This window comes from Artibeus jamaicensis, unplaced genomic scaffold (genome assembly GCF_021234435.1).
Source record: "Artibeus jamaicensis isolate MK-2021 breed Jamaican fruit bat unplaced genomic scaffold, CSHL_Jam_final scaffold_474, whole genome shotgun sequence".
In the NCBI taxonomy this organism is placed as follows: domain Eukaryota; kingdom Metazoa; phylum Chordata; class Mammalia; order Chiroptera; family Phyllostomidae; genus Artibeus; species Artibeus jamaicensis.
This window is the reverse complement of record NW_026522046.1, coordinates 29,701,955-29,720,089: the sequence shown is the minus strand read 5'-3', so window position 1 is coordinate 29,720,089 and position 18,135 is coordinate 29,701,955. Positions and strand designations below refer to the sequence as shown.

The window sequence follows — 18,135 nt, the reverse complement described above, 5'->3', positions numbered from 1 at the left end:
ATGAACTTTTTGGTCAGCCCAACCCAATACTCTTCTGTCTGTCTGCTTTCGTTTAACATTGTGTTTATTAGATATATGAACGCGTGAACTATTAATGGCTGCATAGTCTGCTGTTGAATGGACTGCCATAATTGAATCCAGCACAAAGCCAAAACATGTCCTCTTACAGAACGTTGATGCTTCTACCGTCTCATTGTCAGAGTCAGTAGAAGCTGTGAGCATCACTGCTGTCTTCACGCCTGCACTTATTCCACAGGACACGTCCCTAGAAGTGAAAGCCTCATTGGGAAGATGCTCATGATGGCGAGACTTTTCATGAGTGTTACCAGATTGTCCTGTACCGTGGTGAAAATATGTTTCCACAGGAGCACGTGAGAGTGATTACTGTCTCCGTACATTCGGCATCACTGCCTATTATACTTTTATTTAATCCTTACAAATCCTGATGGCTTCCGGCCTCAGCCTGTGAAAGCTATTCCTGGCAATATTTCTCTATTCAACCCCCCAATTAATTCAGAGAGACAAAGACCAGTTTTCATTTTGTAAAGCTAAGTCATTCTAATATAACATTTGCACGAACTAGGTTTTTGTTAAGTGTATTATTCTTCACTTAATAACTCTTTTTAAATGCTAACAGACACCATGATGTAGGATTCCTTAAGAATATACAGCCTTTTCTAGGTAAATATTTCACTTTTCAAATATGTATTGTTTCGGGGTTTGAAAGGAAACATAAATACTGTGTTTTTTCGGTCTATATTTTAATTGCTTTCTATTCCCTTAACTGTAGAGATTTACTAGTCTAAGTAATAATTATTGCCCTATTCTTTTATAACTTGAATATCTTCTTCCTAAGTCTTTTAAAAATATTTTTATCCTAAAGCTAACATGATTGCTTTAAAATACAGATAAGTCAGAAAAATTAAAAATCATCTGTACTTTTTACCCCCTTATTTTTTATTTGCTACATATCAATGTAGTCTTTCTGAAATACATTCATAAAACTATTTTTCACAAAGCAAAAAAAAGAAATGTATGGCACATGCTGTTTTGAAACCTTTTTTCCTCTTAATGTATTTCAGTTTTCCCTCCAGTCATTTCTTGACTCAAATAGCATCACTCAAATCAATTAGTATGTTACATACTTATATAGATTCTCTGCAGAGTGATTTCTAAACACCAAATTCTACAGAAGGTGAGAGTTCCCTGTTCTTGTGGAATTATCTCACAACAACTGTGTTTGGTGTTGAAAGCATCCTGGCATCCAGGGACGCAGGAAGCCCAGGTGAGAATGTGTTTATTGATGTAATTCTCTAAAGCTCTAGCCCAGCCCTATCTCTCATTTTGGTCCTAACACCTCTGTGCAACCAAAAGGAAAACAACAACTCCTTGACTTTCATGTACTTTTCAGTCATGAGTCTAGAATGCAAATGTCTGCAATTTTCTTGGATCGTTTCTAAACATGTTACTTCTGGGAAGCAGTCAAATGGCTGCATTTGTTTCCCAGAGAGTCACTTTTGTTTAAACTTCATTTATAAACATGCGATATTCATCAATTCAAAGTGCTGTCTCCATTCATAAAATGTATGAGCTGGTAGTACAATGGCGAGTTAGCTAAAAAATCCGTAATCACTGTATAGAACATGAAGTTTTAAACTAAGTTAGTTAGGATTTGGAATGGGCCCGGTATTTCTCTAATAAAATGTATGTGTGCTGTGCGGGGAAGCTCATTCCTATAATTCCATGACGGCATAGTTATTTGCAGGAATATTACTCTCTAGTTAAACTATCAAAAACTAGTCTATATTTTAGTGTGCTATTATTCTTTGCATTTTTAAAAAATATTTTATGTATTTGTTTTTAGAGAGAGGGGAGGGAGGGAGAAAGAGAGGAAGAGAAGCATCACTGTGAGAGAAACATCAATCGATTGCACCTCAGACACACTGGATCAGGGACCGAACCTGCAACCCAGGAGTGTGCCCTGACTAGGAATCAAACGGGTGATCTTTCACTTTGCAGAGGAGGACCAACCAACGGAGCCACACCAGCAAGGGCTGTTGTTTGCATCTTGTGTATTTGATCAGGCAATCTAATATGAGATCAGTTCTTTAACTTCTTGCCAGGTAGCTGTTCTAACACTTGGCATCAGCCAGGAAATACATATATGTCACTCTGTGAATCAAGGGTGATTTATTTACCAAGCTCAGTCAATGTGGAGTGTTCCCAGGGGTCTTAAGCATGACAATATGTTTGAAAAGGGTGTCATGTTCATCCTTTGACAGAGCTAAATCCACAAATCATTAGGTCCCAAACCAAACAAGATGAAAGGTCATTATGTTTTTCCACCAAGCCATCTAACCTCTAGTTTTAGCACAAGTATAAAACCATCTGCTTTCACCAGGAGGCAGAGAAGCTCAGGACCCATTAACGCCATATGTATCAACAGAAGTGTGACTTCAGTGCCTCGAATGTTTTCCATTTTTTCCCTTCATTATTATCTGCCAGAAACTTAGTTGGAATGCTTTTCCTGCCCTGAAAATGCATTAAATTATAGTTTAATTATGCAAGTCTCCCCTTTACTAAGTGATTACACACATTTTCTCATCTGTGTGTCTATATTTCAGAAGTAACTGTTTCATTTTGTTGGCAAAAACAGGAAATCAACCCAAAAAGGGAGAAATAAGATTTCATTTTCAATTTTCCTGATTTCTCCCGAGGGAAACTAACACTGCTTCCAACGCATCACAAGACAAAGATGCTGACTCAGCCTCTTAAATCATCTCTGGGGTCCACAGCACAGCCCTTAATGAGACAGAGCCTGCTGCACAAGAAGTTGTTTTCATTAAATGAGTGGAAAAAGAACTTTTCCTCTTCCAAAACGGCCTTTAGTGAAATAATTTAAACCGGAAACCAAACCTTCCTGTACTTATCCCAAAACACAGGGAAGAACAAACAACACAATTTCAAAATGACGAACTGTCTCCTCAGTTGGAAATTATATTTGAGAAATCTCACCAAAAATGGACGGTTAACTGTGATCAGTGATGGAGGTAAAATGCTCACCACATGAAAAAAAGGACAAACTGAGCCAGCCTTCAGAAGGCAGGGGAGGAGAAGAAGTGGGGAAGTTTCTAATCTAGTCCACAACGGCTGTGCCTTATCAGGTGGACGTAGGTTTGAGTAAGTAATTCTTTGAGTTTGTGACTTATAATACATTAGTGTTTTATATGTTGTTTCATTTGATCCTCACAGCAACCTTGTGGATGGGGCAGGAAATACATTGCATTCCCCTAATTACAGATGTAAAATCTGTGGTTCGGGATTATTAAGGACTTGTCAAAGGTCTTATGGGACTGGTCAGTAGCACACGGCCACTGACTGTGAATGAGCCAGCCCTACTGCCTGTTTAAATTACCTGGTAGGAAATTATTTACATTGAAGTTCTCAGGATGCTATTGTAACTCAGATGTATTATTGGAGCAAAGCAAAATTGAGAATTATTGGAACATATACTCTACATGAAATATTAAGTTCAAGGGATTAATTTTAGCATGCACTATCTAAATCTTTCAAAGATGCTTACATTCCTGTATTAACCACAGATATCTACTTTCTGCTTTTGTTAATGGTAGCATTGGTTGATTGAGGTTTCACGGATTCCTCTTACCTACCTGCAGAAAAATCTAATGGCAATACAGTGGGAGAGAAAAGAAAGGAAATTAAAAATATATATATATTCTAAAAACTGAAAAATAAAACTTCGATAACATTGACTATGAAGGAGCATCACTCTGAGGATTAGTCATTGATCTACTAGCTGACTACAAACAGCCTCTTAACTCACCCGTCTGCCACCTTCCCTCCATTCTAGAGTAGATTGCTGCAAGATTATTGTAACTGTAGTTACCTGGTGCAAACCTTCCATACGCTGGCTAGGAAAAAAACGTCTCCACACTGGTATTCAAAACCTCTGCAAAATAACAATACCTACCCCATATTAAATGACTATTAAAACATATCTCAAAACAATCCTGGAAAATGTGTGATTAGGTCAATTTTAGAAGTGAGGAAACTAAGGCGTAGAGAGGTCAAATGACTTGCCCCAGGTTGGATGTTTATGAAGTGATAGCACCGGTATGCAACCTCAGGCCTACCTTAAAGTCCAGCCTGTCTTTCTAGATGTTTCTGACCCCCGGGGCATACCTGTATCACCATAAGCCGATGGTGCGAGTAGAGCAAACATTCCTGGCCCCATCTCAGTTCCGTGCTATCGTGGAGACACTGTTTCCACTTGGAATGTTTTCCACAATCCTACTGCCTGTAGAAATGCTGTTAGTTCTTCAGGACTAACCCCAAACATCCTCTCTTCCTGAGGTCTTTGCTGAACCTTACCACCAGTGGCTTCCCATGCATGAAAAACACTTCACTCTCCTTTGAATGCTTTTAGATCTTTGCATAATTCTTATAGCACTTACCTTATTCTTCTTTTAATGTGGTTAGATCCACATTATAAGGAATCTTCCTGAAGACAGGAACTGGAGTTTATTTATTATTAACATCCTTGTAGTCCCTAGCAGGAATTAAATGCTTCAATACAAGATTTGTAACATTGAATAATAAATACCACCTAGAATATGAGGTCTGTCCAGAAAAAGTTCAACCATTATCAATATAACAAGAACAGTTTATGTAACGTTGATGTAACCTGGAAGCCAAGGCGAGTGGCCTGGAACGCGCATGCGTGAACAATGATGACTTCACTGCAGTGATCAGTGGGAGCGGTAGATGCCATCCAGTGAGCACGTGGATGGTGTGGCCATTGCATTCAAAATGACTGAGCAAACACAGCAATGAATCTGCATCATATTTGACATTAAGCTTGAACATTCCTCAACAGAAACTATGCAGATTCAGAAGGCCATAGCTATGGGCAACTGGTGAGTGGTAGCTTCATCATGACAACACGCCTACTCACGCATCACACCTTATACACAGTTTTTGGTGAAACATCAAATCACCTAAGTGACTCAGCCCCACTACAGCCCAGATTTTGTGCCCTGTGTCTTCTGGCTTTTCCCAAAGTCACCTTTGACAGAGAAGAGATTTCAGATTGTTGATGAGATTCAACAGTGACAGGGCAGCTGATGGTCCCACGGTGCCTACTTTGAAAGGGACTGAGGCATCATTGTCCTGTGTACAATCTTTCTTGTATCTTGTGTCTTCTTCAGTAAATATCTGTATTTTTTACATTACATGGTTGGATATTTATGGACAGGTCTCATATACTATGTTTAAAACATGTCTCCTTTTCTCCCCGATATCTCCTTCTTCTCTGTTCTCTAGCTTAGTGAAGGGTGACCCATGAACCAGCGAAACCTTGGATGTCATTCTTGATTTCTCCCCGTACCTCACCCCACATGTAGATACAAATTCTGTAAGTATACCTTCTCAATAGCTCTCCACTTCATTATTTTTTTCACCAGCCATATAACCTATATACCTTTTTAAAAATCCTCTCCCAAGGACATGTTTATTGATTTTAAGAGGACATGCTTATTGATTTTAAGGAAAGGGGAAGGGAGGGAGAGAGAAAGGAGAGAAACATTGATGTGAGAAAAAAGCATCAACCAGTTGCCTCTCACTTGGCCCCTACTAGAGACTGAATCTGCAACTCATGTATGTGCCCTGACCAGGAATCAAACCCACAACCTTTTGGTTTATGGGACAATGTTCCAGCCAACTGAGCCACACCAGCAAGAACCACCTATGCCTTCTGGATGAACATATGCTCAAGAGAGTCAGTGAACATAGGCAATTGTTTCAATGCACTTCTTTACTGGACTTTTTCCCCCAACTCATTTTAAATAAGGTTAATCATTTCCAAATTTGTAAAACCCTTGTTTTAATTCCACTAGTTGATATCTCCCTTTCTTCCTTTTCCTTTTACAGCCAAATCCTTCCCCTTCTTTATTTCCCTCTTACTTCCCCACCCACTTTTCTGGCTTCTCCCCCCACCATTCAATTTACTTTTTTCATCTCCTTAGCTGCAAGGATTTTGGTGTGAGTCATCAGAAGAATGGAACTGCCATTTACCTTTTGGCACATGGGCTGTTTGCTTTGGGATATGTTAGGCTGGCGATACCCATTAAGTTTAAGTTGGGACTGTCAAGTTTGTAGTTATCAATATAGAGAGAGTCAGTGAAGGCCTAGTCCTCACTAAGTCACCTAAGGCAGTGGTTCTCAGCCCCGTTACACATCACAATTATCAGGTAAGCTTAAAAATCTCAAATGCAGTCCAAAGGTTAGGGCAATAAGATCCAGACCTCAGTACTATTTTAAAATTCCCTGGATTTTACTTACCTAGGGATGGAAATAGTTTTTTTAAAAAAAAGAGGAATAAATTGGTTCCTACCCAGCACAGCCAGGACTCGACTTAGATACAGTCTAGCATAACCAGCAGAGTGAATTTTTCCACTGAATTTTCTCACACAGGGAATTTGTTCCACTATGACGAAATCTTGTCTGAAAACTAATGTTTGGCCCTGGCTGGTGTAGCTCAGTGGATTGAATGCAGGCCTTCGAACCAGAGGATCGTGGTTCAATTCCCAGTCAGGGCCCATGCCTGGGTTGCAGGCCAGTTCCCAGCAGGGGACTCATGAGAGGCAACCATACATTGATATTTCTCTTCCTTTCTCCTTCCCTTCCCCTCTAAAGATAAATAAATAAAATCTTAAAAAAAAAACCCAAAAAACTAATGTTTGACTTTGAAGTAGCATCACCCTGAGGATGCTACTTCATTCATTCCATCCTCCCAATTTCTCACTGAAAATTTGGGGGTGCTTTAAACCTAGAACTTAAGTAGTGCCACCCAGGAGGATAGAGAGAACAGAGCAGAGAACCCTAATCACTATTCATTCAACAAACATATGTAAGCCCTAGGTAACAAATGTTTGTTTCAAGAGATTGACAGGTAAAACACGGGCAGCATCCCCAGACCTCACAGTCCAGCCAGGCAAGAGAGACTTGTAAACAAATAGATACAATCCATTCAACTACCTAATGTAAACAAGTACAAAGGTCAGTTTTACTGGGGTGGAGGTGGCCAGCTTAGGTTTTACACAGAAGGTGAAGCTGGAGCTGATTTAAAAGATAAACTGGTGGATTCCTGCAGCCAAACAAAGAGAGGTGGGGGGAGATAACCCTAAGACGAGAGGGGTGTGAGTAAGTAAAGGAGGAGGTGGTGGGTTTGGAAAACCGCACGTAATGCAGTGTTTCTAAGAGGCGAGGGGCAGAGGTGGCAGGGAGTTTGTTAGAGGAATACCTAAGTAGGGAGAGGAATGGTGCTTGTAAATCCTGTTAAAGGCTTTTAAACTTTTTCCAGATGGCTTCCTCCTATAGAAAATGTCTTACAATGGGGGTAACAGGAAGCCACTGAATGAAAGGAGCATAATCAGAATTGCATTTTCCATCAAACCTTAGAAAGACACAGCATATCTCCTAAACTGCCTCGGGAATGTTTGGAAACCAGGTGAGGTCAAATGGAACCTAGTCAGTGCATTTCATTTAGATATGCAATTTCTAAGGTGGGAAAATGACCCGCCCAAGGGCTGTGCTTCCATTGTGTGTTTTTCCCCTACATTGTTCCTTCCCTCCTCACCCTCTGGGCTAGAACAACTACTTGCCCCAGGTGGTCTATTACCATAAGTGGCAGGCGAGATAGTGACCTGACCACCAGCTGGACTCATTGAGCTTCCTGGCTGGCAGGCAGTCACTGCCATGAGATCGCTGTTCTGTGAAATTGAGCCCACCCCTTTTCTCCAGGGCCGCCTGGAGGGAGCTGGCTCTTCCTGTGCTTTTGTGATAAACCCGATTGCACCCTGGAGCACCACTGCCCTGAAAGGAAAGGAGGTCGGGGAGAAGTGTTAGTATTCAACCCTCCAGGAAGGGGGAGGGCAAGGAAAAGTTTTCCTGTTTCTCGCTACCTGCCACTCAGTCCTGGAGGCTTTGCACAGCGCACTGAGAGGAACAGCGCTTCTGTGGTCACAACCTACTTGAGAAGTAAATCGCAGGTCGTTTCCCCACTGGTAGGCTTATTGTTTACTTCAAAAATCTCCCTGTCGTTCTTAGACCCAGACAAGAACTACAAGCTTTAGCTGCCCTGTGAAAAGGCTGCCAAAAAGGGTCGGATTATTTCCATCCTTCCATTCAGAAACATCTGATGTTCAGATCTCCCCCTCTGACCCTACAGTTTTAGCCTCTGCTTGACTTGGTGAACTCGGCAAACCGCCCAGCCTCTAGATACCACAACAGTGTTTTTCAACAGGAGTAATGCGTGCCCCTTCCTAACTCCCTGAAATGCTGGATAAACTCGATTGGAGAGTTTTGGAGGAAATAGTAAAATGTTTTGATGTAAGAAAGCTCAAATATGGAGTTGGGAGAAAGCAAAGTGTGGATTGGATTCCAGTCTAATTAACAAGATTATGTGCTCTCTTGAGGGTGATTGTGGCTCATGTCAGAGGCGTGTTAATTTCACGTATCTCCTGTAATCAAGTTATCCATCTCAAAGTTATTTTTTCTTTTTAAAAATTTTCTTTGAAATGGAAAAAATGTCTTTCCCATGAGAAGTAGTCTTCTTTGATACCTACTGAGAATAAACTCACCATAATTTGTAAAGTTTAAAAATATCAGTTTCAACTTAAATACTTCATTAAAAGTGGAATTCTATGCAGCAGAGAGAAAGAACGAGCTACTACCCTTTGCAACAACATGGATGGAACTAGAAAGCATTATGCTGAGTGAAATAGGCCAGGTGTTGAAAGACAAATACCATATGATCTCACCTTTAACAGGAAGCTAAACAACAAAACAAACAAGCAAGCAGAATAAAAACCAAGACACTGAAATAGAGAACAAGGGGACAGTGACCAGAGTGGGGAGGGAAGGGAATTTAAGGGGAAAAAGGGGGAGGGATTTGGAGGAACAAATAGGAAGGACACAGGGACGAGAACTAAGGGGGGAGGAAATGGGAGGGAGGTGGGGGGAACGGGGGGGGGGGGGGGGGCGGTGCTGGGATGGGAGAAATAGACAAAAAACTGTACTTGAAAAATAACTAAATAAAATTTTAAAAAATGGTAACTTTAGAAATGCTAAATATTTTCAGCTCTTAAAGCTTTATGAAAGATAAGGCAAAATAGAATTCTGGGAAGACTACTGAGGTCCTGACCAAAAGATTTAAATATCTCTCCATAGTTCAAATTATAAATGAAGTTATAAAATATAATAATCCACTAACATGACATAAATAGGTGGCTGTTACCTTGTAGCTCAGAGGTATTAAGTCTATTTTTTCCCCATAAAGACAGATCCATTTTTGAAATTCCTTCCTTTATCTCTTAGAACACAGCAGTGTGTCTCTAGAATTATGTAATTAGTCTACTTCTTACTCAGACCAAACTGGAGCTCTTCTTAATGATGAGAAAAAAGGGTGCAGGGGAACCTGTCAATTAGGATTATTCAGAGAAAAGAAAGCTGAGGGGATTGAAAACTGCATTCTGTCATTACCTTCTACAAGTCATGCTGGGAAGACTAAAAAAATAGAATAGCATGTTATCAAAAATATAAATCTAAGGAGGAGAAACAATTTCCGTTTTTTTTTAAGTGCTATTTTAACAGCCATGATGACTTGGTGGTTTAGATGGCTCAATATGAAGGGTATTATATAACAACTTGTGTGTGTGTGTGTGTGTGTGTGTGTGCGTGTGTGTGTGTGTGCGCATGCGTCCTGAGAGCTCTGTACACTATAACATGATAAAGCTCCAGACAGCATGTCACTGGAGCATCTGAAGTTCTCATTTAGGTGACTGGTAGTTTTTATTTGTCTTGCCTTCTTTTCTAAGCACATTATCAGCCATTAGCTGACATATCTTTTTAAAAAACTATATACAGGGCCCTGGCTGGTGTAGCTCAGTGAATTGAGCGTGGGCCTGCGAACCAAAGGATAGCGGTTCAATTCCCAGTCAGGGCACATGCCTGGGTTGTAGCCAGTTCCCAACAGGAGATGCATGAGAGGCAACCATACACTGATATTTCTCTCCCTCACTCCTCCCCGACTCCTCTAAAGATAAATCAATAAAATCTTTGAAAAAACTACATACATTCAGAGCTTTTCTCCTGTTTTATAGTTTAAGAAACTGAAAAGGGCAATTTATCCTCAGTGACCAACAACAGCCCTTCTGCTCTTGTGCTTTCTCCCCGAGCCCAGCCCCACTGGCACCTCTAACTGTAACCCCGCCCCCATGAACCGATGCACACATTGCTGTCAGGAGGCTCAGGGTCCAGTGCTACAGTCCATAGCATCCTAAGTCAGAGCATGTTACTAGGGTCTTAGTACACTACTTAGTGCCGCAATACACGACTGTTTTTTGCTTTTTAAAAGTGAGAGAAACACTTAATATAAATGAATTGTTTCAATACGACAGCACCAGGCACTTCGGCGCTTGTGTGAGAAATAATACTGGGACCCTCAAAATCACACTTGGTGAGACTCCACCCTCTTCTGGTGAATAGCGGAGGCCTTTGTGCCCTAAGTCAGAACATGAGTCAAGAGTGAAACTAGAAAATAAACGTACCGTATTTTTGGACTATAAGACGCAAATTTACCCCCCAAATTTGGGAGGAATAATGGTTGTTAATGCTGCTGTTGAGTTCTGTTTATATTTACATTGGTAAAATATTATGTTATTTATGTTATTAAATATTTTACCATATTTTTTGCTTCAATTTTTTTTCTGTTTTCCTCCTCCAAAACCTAGGTGTGTCTTATGGTCTGGTGTGTCTTACAGTCCAAAAACTTGGTAAGACCTCCACCTGTTTATCCTGAGATTTTGTCCTCAGACTCACATGACAATTAGTGATGGGAAAAGCAGATGGAATTGTGGGACTATAGTAAAGCAGAAGAAATTCTAAGACTTTTCAATGATTCCATGCTCAAGTTGCACCTCTGGATAAAGAACTGGTACTCCAGACTGTCAGCAGCAGTTTTTTCAGTTTTATTGAGAAATAATGGACACACATCACTATGTAATGGCTTCACTTACATATATTGTGAAAGGACTACCATGATAAATTGTTAGCATTCATCATTGCATATAGCTGCAATTAAAAAACTAAAACATTATCCCTGTGATGAGAACTCTCAGGATCCAGCTCTGAACAACTTCCTTGCACCTCAGGAAGCGGCGTGAACTACAGTCATCCTGTCGCACATCCCATCCCTAGTGATCATCTTACACATGGATCACACTTTTTGACCTCCTTCCTCCAATTCCTTCTCCCCCTTCCCACGCCTCTGGTAACCACAAATCAGGTGTCTTTTTCCATGAGTTGGGTATTTTTTAAAATAAGCTTCCACATATAAGTTAAATCATGCAGAATTTGTCTTTGTCTGACTTATTTCACTTAGCATGTGCCTTCAAAGTCCATCCATATTGTTACAAATGGGAAACTTTTCTCATTTCTTTAATGGAAGGATAGAAATAATATTCCATTGTATATATTCCATTGTATATATACCGCAGTTTCTTTATACATTTATTCATCAATAGACACTTACATTGTTTCTACAGCTGGGCTGTTGTAAATAATGAGGCTATGAGCATGGGAGTGCATGTATCTTTTCAAGTTAGCGATTTTGTTTCTTGTGGGTATATTCCCAGAGGTAGAATTGCTGGATCCTATGGTAGTTCCAGTTTTAATTTTTTGAGGAACCTCCATAGGGTCTTCCACAGTGGCTGTACCAATTTACAATCCCACAAACAGGGTCGCACAAGGGTTCCCTTTTCTCCACATCTACCCAGCATTTGTTATCTCTGTCATTTTGATGATAGCCATTCTAAAAGGTGAAATCTCATCATGGCATTACAATCTGGGGGATACCTCATTGTAGTTTTAATTTGCATTTCCTTAATGATGAGTGACGTCGATCATCTTTTAATGTACTTGTTGGTTTCCATAGCTCTTCTTTGGAAAAATGTCTACTTAGGTCCTTTGCCCATTTTAATTGAATTATTTGGGGCTTTTGATATTGAGTTGTATGAGTTATTAATAGATTTTGGATGTTAACCACACGAGATAAATGTTTTGCAAATATTTTCTCCCATTCCATAGATTGTCTTTCACTTTGTTGATGGTTTCTTTTATTGTACAAAAGCTTTTTAAGTTTGATATTGCCTCATTTTTATTTTATTTTGTTGCTGGTGCTTTAGGTGTGATTTCTGAAAAATTATTACCAATACCCCTGTCAAGAAGCTTTTTTCCTGTTTTCTTCTATGAGTTTCATGGTTTCAGGTCTTACATTTAAGTTTTTTATGCATTTCGAGTTAATTTTTGTGAGTAGTGTAAGATAGTTTCATTCTTTTACATGTGAATATCCAGTTTTCCCAGCATTATTTATTAAAAATACTGTCTTTTCTTTGGTGAGTATTCTTAGCTTCTTTGTGAAATATTAGTTTATTGTATATGCTTGGGTTTATTTCTGGGATCCTGATTGTGTTTCATTGGTCTATTTGTCTGTTTTTCTGCCTTTTCCATACTATTTTAATTACTTTATCTCTGTAGAATAGTTTATAATAAGGAAGCTTGAGGCCTCCAGGTTTGTTCTTTCTCAGGATTTTTTTAGCTATTTGGAGTCTTTTCTGGTTACATATAAATTTTAGTAGTGTTTTTTTCTATTTCTGTAAAAAAGTCATTGGAATCTTGATACAGATTTTATTCAACCTAAAGATGCTTTAATTAGTATTGGCATTTTAACAATATTAATTCTCCTAATCCATGAACCCAGGATACTTTTCCATTTATTTGTGTCTGTTTCCATTCCTTTCATCAATGTCTTATCATTTTCAGAATAAAGATCTTTCACTTCCTGGGTTAAATTTAAAATTTATCAATTTTGATGCTATTGCAAATGGGATTGATTTCTTTATTTCTTTTCAGACAATTTATTGTTAGTTTATAAAAATGCTACTGTAAAATGAGTTTCAGAGTATTCCTCTTTGATTTTGGGGGGGAGAGTTTGAAAAGTATTGATAAGTTTTGAGATGAAATTGAGAAAGATTTTTGGGAAGAGTTTGAAAAGACAGCATATTCTGACACAACATTTAAAATGTAGCATAAAAATGTTCACTCACATACTCATTACCATAAATCAGGCTATGCTATTTGAACATAGGAGTTAAAAATAAAGGTCCTTCTCAAGCATTAAATGCTGAAGAAAAGGGCAAGAATTAAGCCCCAGAGGAGCTGGGGCAGGAGGGCAGAAGGGAGGGGAAATTTACTATGCATCTCTGAGGCAAATTGCTGAAGAAATTTAGTTATCATGGTTTTATGAGAAGAACTAATTAAATTAATTTGGAAACCTAAAATTAGGAGAAATCAAACAGATCTACAAATCTTAGTAAAGTAACATACATAATAAATGGATGCTTCAGGGCTCCGTGCTATCTCTTTGGTAGGAAAATGCTTTTTATGGCAGGGTATAATTTCAGCACAAAATGAATTGAGAGGATGCATGGCTTAAGAAACTTCACAGGGTGCACACAGACTTTTATTCTTGGATTGTTCATTTACATGGACTTCAAATCTTTATTTGCTGCTGGTGATTAGGCCACCAACTAGCCAACCATGGAATGTTAGGAAATAGTGGTTGTATTTGGGAGTTGTGGGGGAAGGATGGATCATAAAAACCTTTATTGTCTGTGAGCAGGCAGAAGCAAATCTGAGTGATTGGAGTCACCAAGCTGGATACAAAAGTTAGCTGGTTGCTAAAGCATAGCTGTCATAGCTCTTCATTCTTCTGCTGAAGAATCCAGGTGAAAAGGAAAAATCTTAACAAAGAAAGGGTCCCCTTGGACAGTGGGACAAGGGCAGTGGGGGCTCTGTGCAAAGGAAACACTGAATTCCAATGTTATAAGGCACCTGATTACGTTAGACCCCTTCACTATCATTTTCTACGAATAAGTACTTTAGAAGCCCACTTTAGGCTGTGCTGATGGTAGATTTTTTTTGTATCGAGTGCTTTGCTCCTAGTGGCATTGTGACATGGTGTGGGGTTTATTGTCACATATACCTCTCCAGACTATGTGCTTTAATTCATGAGATCTAGAGTGCTTCTTTAATATTAATCATACCTGTCCTCGCATTCATTTATTCATTCATTCCTGTCTTCATTCCCTCAATTATTCTTCCATTCTTTCATTCCACAACATTACATATCAGCAGGCACTTTAAGTACCTGGTTTCAGTAAAATGAAAAATAAAAAAAAACAGACAAGGTCCCTGTCCCCAGAAAGCTCATTTCACAGACAAAAATATTCATGCATAATTATAAGACAATGGGACCCATTATAATTTCATACAAATGTAGTGGGCCTCTTTCCCTCCTCTCCTCTCTCTCACCATATGTATATTTAAATATTCATAGCATTCTATGATTAAAAAAGAGTACTCAAGTTGACATAATTGAAGTAGCATACAGGAACTGACACCATCACTTACTAGCCTTGTGACCTTGAGAGTCTGGTGGAATTTAGCCTCTCAGTCACTTCACCTCTCAGAGCTCCAGTTTCCTCATGATCACTAACACTTATTGGTGGTTTAATAGGAACAAGGCACCATTGTGTGTATTGCATGTATGAATTATACAGTCTTCACAAGGAATTTATCAAGATGTTGCTAATATCCTTATTTTACATATCATACAACTGTGGTACAGATGGGCTAAATGATTGGTACAGATGGGCTAAATAATTCACCAAAGATCGGGCAGTGTAACCAGCTTTCAACACCGGCTGCAGTATCTAGGCTCTTAGCACTCTCTAAAGCATCTTCAAACAGAGGGCTAACAGTGAGGTTAAACTTAGAGAATTAACAGGGAACCTGTTTGGAAAAGCTTGAGCATACAAGAGTAAAAATTGTAATGTGAAAAAAGCTTTTAAATGCACAACTGGGTTGGAGGAAATCAGGTAACAGCTGTGGTGTCCTGCTGTGTTCACTTACACGCTTCCTCGGATGCTTCCTTGGACGAGAGGACCGTGGCTTCCTTTCCTCACTCTCAGCCTCCGTGGGTTGGGTAGGAATGGCTCTGCTCCCTCCTCCAAGGATGAGGAAACTGGTTGAACACCTGTTCTGGACCAAAAGTAAAGTCAAGAGGGAACTAAAGTTAAGTCCCTGCATACTCTGTGAACTCCAAAGTCTTGAAGATGGCTCACCATGGAAGACACTGTGATCGGGAACCTTTGCTTTTCCTCCAGAAGTCTGTCATGAACCAGTTGCCAGACCTCAATTTCCTCATCTATACTATCCCCCAAGTTTCTTTTTTTTATCAATGGCCAGGAGTCATCAAAATCTTAGATCTGTATAAGGCTCTTTACCTATAGGGCGTGTTTAAAAACAAGGAGCACATCAACATACTCGCCTTTAGGCAAGCAAGCTTTGCTCTCACCATCTTCAGGCATGAAGGAAGGAAAGGCAGGATTTGCATCTAGAGGGCATGGTCCACAATCTCACCAATCTCACATCCCTCTGAAACTGAGAGAGAGAGAATTTCCAATACTCGTCCAATGAACGAAGCCATTTTGCTGATGGCCATGGAGTTGTAAAAGCCAGGTCTCTGAAGCTACCTCAAGAGAATACTGAAAGACACCTTCTATTCTGAAGCTTAGTGGATGTGTCCTGGCTCTCAGCATGGGCTGGAGAGCATAGATGCTATTCTGCCATGCAGTTTAGTTAAGTTGACACCCACACTTACACATCATAATGGAACTGATAACCATTTTAGCCTGCAGATTTCTACTAATTTAATGTCTAAAGAAAGCACCATGCCCGTGGTGCTTCGAGCCAGCTAAGCCAGACTGGATTTTCCACATTTATATACCTATGATTCAACTACCACTACCCTGCTATTTACAAGGTTTAAGGACAACAGCAGGGTTAAATGTGTAGAACCTGCTAAAAGGGTACCATTGACTCTGGGAACAACCAGTGGACCAAGGGTACTTGTTCCTCGAAGTGATGGTGTCCCCGGCTGGGGCATGAAGAGCCAGCCCCTTGGCAGACTTAGAGGCTGAAAACAGTGAAGCTGGAGATATAGCTATAGATCTGTTTTCTTTTTTTTCTTTTGAACCTGTAAGATTCCCAAAATATCCTAGTCATCTGATCAAAGCAGCATTTCTCTAACTCCATTTACTAGAATGTTCAAAAGTATGACTTCAAAGATTTCAGACACATTTTCCTATATTGTATAGCTACTAGCCATTAGAGTAACTATTACAAAACCTTTTTATATTCCCCCCATTATTTAGGTGAATTGTTCTAAATAAGTTCTTAACCAAGGTTCTGTCTTTGGTCAGACGAGGCCTTCTCCGGTCCCAGCCCCCACGGAACATCTGGAGGCAACCTGAATATTCTCGGAGCTGACAGCCAGCCTTTTCCCAAACCGCCACCGTCTGGCCATCGGCTGTGCACTTCTGAGAACCCACACAGGCGAATGCCAGTCTTCTCCCTGCAAGGCTGTGAGTGTACCATTTCTCTAGGATTCTAGCCCAGTGACTCAAGGGAATCTAAATTTGTCTTTCCCCCAGTACTCTCATTCTCCTAACTTTTGAAATAATTCTTCACATCCATCAACAAAAACAATAAAATTTCCTTTTAATTAGAGGAACTATTTTTATGTCTTGCCACCACATTAAAATGAAATATATTTTCCATGTGATTTGCTATGTCATGTCATGGAAATATAAATACATTCTGCTAAGAATTATGACATATACTTGGGAAGCAGTTAATTTCAGCTGTCTCTTTAAAAATAAGATCTGACAATATTACTTAAATCTGACACTTTATTTTCTTTACTTATTTCTAAAGAATCTGCCTGCTGGGGAGAGGCGGGTAATGGAAAAAAATACAGTAGAGATTGCATTATAAAGTAATATGCCTGCTAAAAACATTTCTTTTGCAGATTTTTAAAATTATTTTTTAAATTGCACATGGAAAGTAAAATGTTAGTTCTAGCATCTCCTTGTTAATTCAGCAACTACTTTTTCCTAAGTAACAATATTTGGCTTCCTTAATCAATTAGTTATTTTGAAACACATTTTTCAGTGCTTACCTTAGGTCACCTTCAAAAATACAGAGAAGCCCAAGATATAGAAATGCTTTGGAGGTTGCAGGCTGGTTGTGGGACTGACAGGAAGACAAGTAACTTCCATTTCAGCTCAAAAAGCAGAACTAGAGATACAAAAGCCTTTCACAGAGCAGCATTGATTTTTCAACCATTCTGGGTTTTTGAAGATAGCGTTGGGTGATTCTGAGTTCAAGTTTAAGTTATCAAAATGAGGGCTTTCATCAATAGGTAGATAAAGAGATAAACAAAAATTTAAAACTCATCTTCCCTCATCATTTTTTTTCTCAAAATTTGTTTTGTTTCTCTTTAATTCCAGTGGATTTTTATCTAGGTAGTGGTTCTTCACCTTTTGGAGCAGTAAATGTGCATATTTGTCAGAATTAGAACCACAGAGGGAGATTTTTTCAACCTTCATGTGATCTCTGCCTTTCAATGCTCAGGAACTTGAGTGCAGAGGGCTTGTGAAAGCGAAGACAGACGAGCTTACTCCCAGAGTCTCCGATTGAGCAAGTTTGGGGTGGGGCCTGAGAACATGCATTCCTAAGTTGTTCTTTGGGTGATGCTGACGCTGCTGGTCTGGGGAACCAGCTTTAGGAAACCCTGTTCTTTCCCATCAGACTATCAAGGATGAAGTTGCACTTCCTGCAGTCTCTCAGACAAGGGTGCTCTGCCCTTTTTTTAAACCACTGATCGACTGAATTTTTCCCACCAACCTCGCCAGAGTCTTTCCCACACATTTGTTGTTCAAGCTCTTCACACACTTAGAGATATTTATACTCCTTTTTTAATGGCACCAGATTCTACAGATGCAAAGCTATAAACTGACCTTGATTTTTTACCCTATTGGTGATTTCCCTGTCTCTCTAATTATAAAATAAGATCTGTGGAGTTATTCATTTACATGTCTATCAGGGATTTACAAGGAGAAATGTATAAAAATGACACTAACACTACTAGAG

The 18,135-nt window shown here is 39.5% G+C and overlaps 1 long non-coding RNA gene across 2 annotated transcripts in view; it reads right to left on the bottom strand.

The window, feature by feature from the left end:
- Window positions 1-17,587, bottom strand: part of LOC119046184 (uncharacterized) — a 42,221-nt gene extending 24,634 nt beyond the window's left edge. Inside the window, exons 1-2 of one of the 2 annotated variants that reach the window (XR_005081929.2) lie at window positions 17,162-17,587; window positions 15,052-15,180 (exon numbers count right to left, since the gene is read on the bottom strand). This is a non-coding gene — a long non-coding RNA (uncharacterized LOC119046184). The remainder of the gene's footprint in view (window positions 1-15,051; window positions 15,181-17,161) is intronic. The other variant, XR_005081928.2, reaches the window with a different exon arrangement.
- Window positions 17,588-18,135: the final 548 nt, after the last annotated feature.